Genomic DNA, 6,000 nt, shown 5'->3' on the forward strand with positions numbered 1-6,000 from the left:
TGCTCACCCCACATTCATCACGAGAAACAAAAGCGTTGAATAGTTCCAATTCCTTGCTATTATGAATAATGTAGCAATAAACATGGTACGATATAAAGTTCTCCTTCGTACATGCCACAGAGTGGTGTAGCTGAGTCATTTGATATATATATATATAGGTATTTGATATATATATTAACGCTGAGAAATATCCATACCAATTTCTGTAACATTTGTTTACATTCCCACTGGTAGTGGTCGAGTCTCCCTTCCCTCTGCATTCTTACCAGCATTTGTTATCATTTGCTTTCTGATTCTAGCCTTTCTGACTGGAGTGAGTTAAAAATCTCAAAGTAGTTTTAATACTCAATAGCTAAGGATGTTGAGCATCTAAAACCACACAAACAAATTAAAAAATAAAACCAACCAACCAACCAATCAACCAACAAAAAACCCCACGAAACCCCCAAACTGGCTATTTGTGTTTTTTTCTTTAGTTTATTTTTATTCTTTTTCTTTTATTCGTGTCATTAGCTGTGTGCTTTTGGAGTTCAGGTTTTGCAGTTCTTTATTGTAGACACCACCTTCCTGTCTGAAGTATAGATACCAAAGCTTTTCTCCTGTCTTACACGTAAGCTGTCTGCTACTCTGCTAATAGTTTCTTTTGTTGTGCATAAGCTTTTAAACTCCATATAATCCCATTGGTTGATTCTTGGGACGGGTTTCTGTGCTTTCTGGCCTTCACCAATAGCCTCAGATGTGTTACCTTATTTTCAGTGTGTCCCACTTTAGTTTTTTTGGTTTTTTGGTTTTTTTTTTTTTTTTTTTTTTGGATTTGGTTTTTTTGAGACAGGGTTTCTCTGTGTAGCCCTGGCTGTCCTGAAACTCACTCTGTAGACCAGGCTGATCTCGAACTCAGGAATCCGCCTGCCTCTGCCTCTGCCTCCCAGAGTGCTGGGATTACAGGCGTGTGCCACCACCGCCGGCTGTGTCCCACTTTAAATGGTGATCTCTGACTCATTTTCCATTGATCTTTTTGTGCAGGGGGCAGCTGTAGATCTAAGTTCAGTCTTCTGCTGGTGCCTAGCTAGCTTCCATAGCACTGTTTATTGAACAGGTGATGTCGTTTGCCCAAGTGTCTGTTCTTGACGCCTTTGTCACAAAAATAAGTGGTCATAGCTATGTAGGTTTGTTCTGGGTCCTCTATCCTGTTGCACTGGTCTACATGTCTGATTTTGTCACTGTCACTAGGTAGTGTTTTTTGAGGTTAGGTATTGTGGTCCTCCAGTAGAGCTCTCTCTGTGTAAGACTGCTTTGGTTATATGCGGTATAATATTATACTATGGCTTTTGGCTGCAAGTAAAGACATTTGATTTAAAGCAGCTATAATATTGAGGGATTTTATTCACTTGGAAGTTTGTAGATAGGTTGGACCTGAACCCAGGACCCTCGGGAGAGCAGACAGCATCCCCACCCACAGAGACATCTCACCAGCCCTCTGCCTCCTTTTCCACGGGGTTTCCTGAGCTCTGAGGGGAGGGATTTGATGGCGACATCTCATTTGTGTCTTCCAAGGTCTGTCTATGTGTTATGTCTGGCTTCAGGTCTCTGTATTTGTTTCCATCTGCTGCAGGAGGAAGTTTCTCTGATGATGGCCGAGTGAGGTACTGATCTATGAGCATCACATTTAGTTCAGTTGGGTTCAAGCTCTTTCTGTTGATTAGTTTTGCCTTCTTTGGGTGTTAGCGTTTATACGTGGCATCCCCCCTTCATGGGTAGAAGGGCTGTTTAAACAATGGGGTGGTACTTCCGTCGACATACCTAGACAACATGCCCAGGTTCCAGCAGTCTCCTCCTGTCCTCACGCTCATTGCTGGACGTAAATATCCCTTCATCTGTCAGGTCCACTGAGTGTGAGGATGTCAGCAGACAGCTTTGCCCAGCAAGCAAGGGGTCAGATAGCTGTGAGCAGGTACCCAGAGTTTGCACTAACCCACAGTTACTGATGGGTTGAAGAACGAGCCTCTGTTTGGTCCCGAATATAAGAAGATGACAGATCTGAAGCTACTGGTTTGGGAGAGAGCTGCCACCTGTGAAAAGAAAGCAAATTGATTATTTGTTCCTTTACTTTTATTTTTAAGACAGGGTCTTGCTGCTTTGCCCCTGCTGGACCTCAAACTGGCCACCCTCCTATGCTGGCCATCCAAGTACTGGGATTATAGGCACACAAAACTGTGCAAGTGGGTTGCAACTTAACTTTTTTTCTACATTTGCAAAAATGACTACGGAGCTTAGCCCTTAGGAATCCCCATACTTGGTTGGCAGGCCTACCCAAGTGAGCTGATCTTGGATAGTTGTTGTGACTACACATGGGACAGTAGAGACACCAGGAGAGAAAGAGAGTAAGGGGAAAGGAAGAGTAAGGTTTACATCATGAGCACAGAATGCATCATTCCATCCTTCCTAGTGCCTCAGCAACTAAAAGGCAAAATGAGGCAGAAGCAGTTCCTGGAAGGTATTCAGTAGCAAGGGGAATTTTCCAGAGTCAGTTTTGATTTTCTCCCTGACACTTCTTTTTTAACTATATTTTTTTAATTATTTCAAACAATTTTAAAATTTAAATATATTTTGATCATAGTTTTCCCTCCATCAAGTCCCTCCACCCTCCTCCCTTCCCTACACACCCAATTTTAAGTTCTTTCTTAAAAAAACAAACCCAATACAACAACAAACCCATCAAAAACAAGAAAAGAAAACCGCAAAGTAGAACATACGGGTACAGACTCCTGCAGGTAATGGTGCTCAACGTTTCCGTCTTCAGTGAGTTGTGTAGCTGTTACCTTCAACAATGGGGCCTTTCTGGGTTTTGTTTTGTTTGTTGTTTTTTGTTTTTAATTTTTTTGAAGAGCAACTTATTGTCTCGGCAATAGCCTGAATTTTTGGGGGATTTCCATGGGGCCCCTTTGGCCAAAAAGTCAATTCGAGGTAATCAAACCCCAATACTGGAAGCTGATTTGGTGACAAGAGATAGGCAGTTGGGATTCTATCTCTCCGTCATATATGTTTATAAGTTCAGGTCCTCCATCCCTTCTGCTCTTCCGCTCTTTCTGCCTCTTCTTCCTTGGGTTCCCTGAGCTCTGGGGGGAGGGACTTGATGGAGACATCCATCCCATTTAGAGCTCTGTGTTCCAACGTCTCTCTCTCTGCATGATGTCTGGGTGGGTCTCTGTATTTGTTCTCAAATTCTGCAGGAGAAAGCCTCTTTGATGATGGCTAAATAAGGCATTGATCTGTGAGTATATTGGAATGTCATTAGGAATTGTTTTAACACTACTCTTTTTTGACCAGTAGTATTTAGCTTTAACCCTAGGTCTTTGGGCTAGGTCTCTGGTTTTTGGCCAACCAAGCAGTGCTAGGTATTGGTTCTATCTCAGGGAGTGGGCCTTAAGTCAGGTCAGACATGGGTTTGTTATTCCCATAAGCTTTCTGTTGCCATTGTCCTAGCATAACTTGCAGGGGGGACAGCATGGTAGACCAAAGGCTCTGTCTTAGTAGGGTTTCCATTGCTGTGCAGAGGCACCATGACCAAGGCAACTCTTAGAAAGGAAAACATTTAAATGGGGCTGGCTTGCAGGTTCAGAGGTTCAGTCCATTATCATCATGGCAGGAAGCATGGCAGTGACCAGGCAGACATAGTGCTGGAGAAGAAGTCAAGAATTCTATGTCTTGATTCAGTCAGGAGAAGACTGAATCTCACAGACTGGACAGAGCTTCAAGCCCACCCTCACAGTGATGCACTTCTACCTACAAGGCTACACTTCCTGATGAGCAAAGTACATTCAAACCACCACAGGTTCTATAGCTAGCTGGGTCGGGGTTTCCTTTGGGGGGGGGGTTAGCCTGTAGAGTACCTTACTGTACCAAAGACACCAGAATGTAGGGGTGAAGGTTCCATGTACATACCACCTCAACTTCTCCATGTTCAATGACTTGTGTGGGTGTTATCTTAAACAGTGGGTCCTTGTTGTCAGTTTTTGGTGAGCAACCTATTGTCTTGGTAACAGCCTGGATTGTTTGGGGATTTCCATGGGATCCCTTTGGCCAACAATTCAATGGAATGTAAGTAACCCAGTTCCATCAATGGAAACTTCATTTAGTGACGAGAGATGCCCAGTTGGGACTCTGTCTCCTCTACTATTAGGAGACTTCCTTAGGATGATCTTTATATATTTTAGGAGGTTTCCGCCTCATTAGGTTTTCCAAACCTAGCCTTCAATGCCCCTCAACTTTAGCTGTCTTCCCCTGTTTTCTCGTCCTCAACTCCATCTTCCCTCCTCCTCTCCACCTGATCCTCTTTTTCCCTCCATGTCGCAGAATATTATCACACTGTGAACCCTGTGACTGTGTTATTTACTGGGAAAAATATTGTTGTGGTGTGGCTCCACCCTAGCACACACCTTTAATCCAAGAGCTTTCTGTTTATTGTACACAGAATTAAATCAAGTCAACCATAGGTCAAGAGGTGGAGGAAGCAACCGGTTGACTGGGAGTGAACATAGGAAAAAAAGCCGAGAGAGAGAGAGAGAGAGAGAGAGAGAGAGAGAGAGAGAGAGAGAGAGAGAGAGAGAGGAGAGAAAGAGATGTGGGAAGTAAGAGGGAGGGACATTTAGCTTGAGGGGTTTTGAGACAGTATGGAGGAGAACTGCTCTTTTTTTGGGGCAGTGGCATTGGCTGTGGAGGAAGGTCTGCTGACTGATTTCTCTGCCTCACTGAGATAGCAGGTTTTCACCCCAGCATCTGGCTCCTGAGTCTTCATTGTTAAAATCACACAATTGAGATTTTGTTAAAAACAACACCTCCCCCCTAACCCCCAGCCCACCTATAAAATCTATTCTATTTCTCCCTCCTAGGGGGATCCATGCATTCTCCCTACTCTACCTACCTAACCTCTACGGGTCTATGGATTATAGTTTGGTTATCATTTATTTAATAGCTAATATCTGTTATTAGCTATAAATGAATACAAATCCTATATATCTTTCTGGATCTGGGTTACCTCACTCAGGATGTTTTTTTCCTAGTTCCATCCATTTGCCTAAAAATTTCATGACATCATTTTTAATGGCTGATTAATATTCCATTATGAAATTTATATTCTTTATAGCTGATTCATCCTGGGCTGGAGTGTCTGCTAAGTCAGCCTCACATTGGTCCAAACTTATTTTGTGCATCAATTTGGTAACGACGTCATTCATATTGATTTCCAACCCCAAACCCATTCCCCCATCACTAGCTCCCCAAGAATATTGTGAGTCTTGTCTGCATGGAATATTGAATCCAGTTCACAGGTATTTTAAAAACATTTGTCTACTATCTAATATTTGAATTAGATCTAAAAATGCCATGTTCACTTTCTGAGGAACCCGCATAGAAGACAAAATATAGCGTAGCATAAACAGGTTTGTCAGAACCTCCAACTTATAGTCCTCTTGGGGAATTACAAACTTTTGATCCTGTTTAGACACCAAGTGGAAAGACCCTTCGATGATTGGCTGCTGCGGTTCTTCACTATAGGCCTGGCAGAACTTGGAAAGCTACAGCTTCCCATAGGTGGTGGAGCTGAGGATGGTCTTGATCATGGATACACTGGGCAGGGCAGATGGCCGAGGGGGCCAGGAGAGTCGTGGGCTGGGGTGGGGAGTGGAGGGGGCATTTAAACCTTACTTACCCCTGGGAGCTTGCTCCACTGCTTCCCCACCTGCCCCTGATGTTTAGGTAGAAACATGTTTAGGTAGCGAGTCTGCCTCCCTTTGCTGCAGAGAGACACTGCAGCATTGGAATTGAGCCAAGGACACTGATGTCCTCTTTCTTTGTTTCTTTGTTTGTTTGTTTGTTTGTTTGTTTGTTTCTTTCTTTCTTTCTTCATTCCTTCCTTCCTTCCTTCCTTCCTTCCTTCCTTCCTTCCTTCCTTCCTCTCTTTCTTTCTTTCTTTCTTTCTTTCTTTCTTTCTTTCTTTCTTTC

General features: G+C 43.2%; 1 protein-coding gene and 1 pseudogene across 4 annotated transcripts in view; one reads left to right on the top strand and one right to left on the bottom strand.

The window, feature by feature from the left end:
- Positions 1-6,000, top strand: part of Nxpe3 (neurexophilin and PC-esterase domain family member 3) — a 47,857-nt gene that overhangs the window by 17,480 nt on the left and 24,377 nt on the right. The window lies entirely within an intron of this gene.
- Positions 5,001-5,833, bottom strand: LOC127665775 (AP-3 complex subunit sigma-1-like; annotated as a pseudogene).

This window comes from Apodemus sylvaticus, chromosome 15 (assembly GCF_947179515.1).
Source record: "Apodemus sylvaticus chromosome 15, mApoSyl1.1, whole genome shotgun sequence".
Lineage (NCBI taxonomy): Eukaryota > Metazoa > Chordata > Mammalia > Rodentia > Muridae > Apodemus > Apodemus sylvaticus.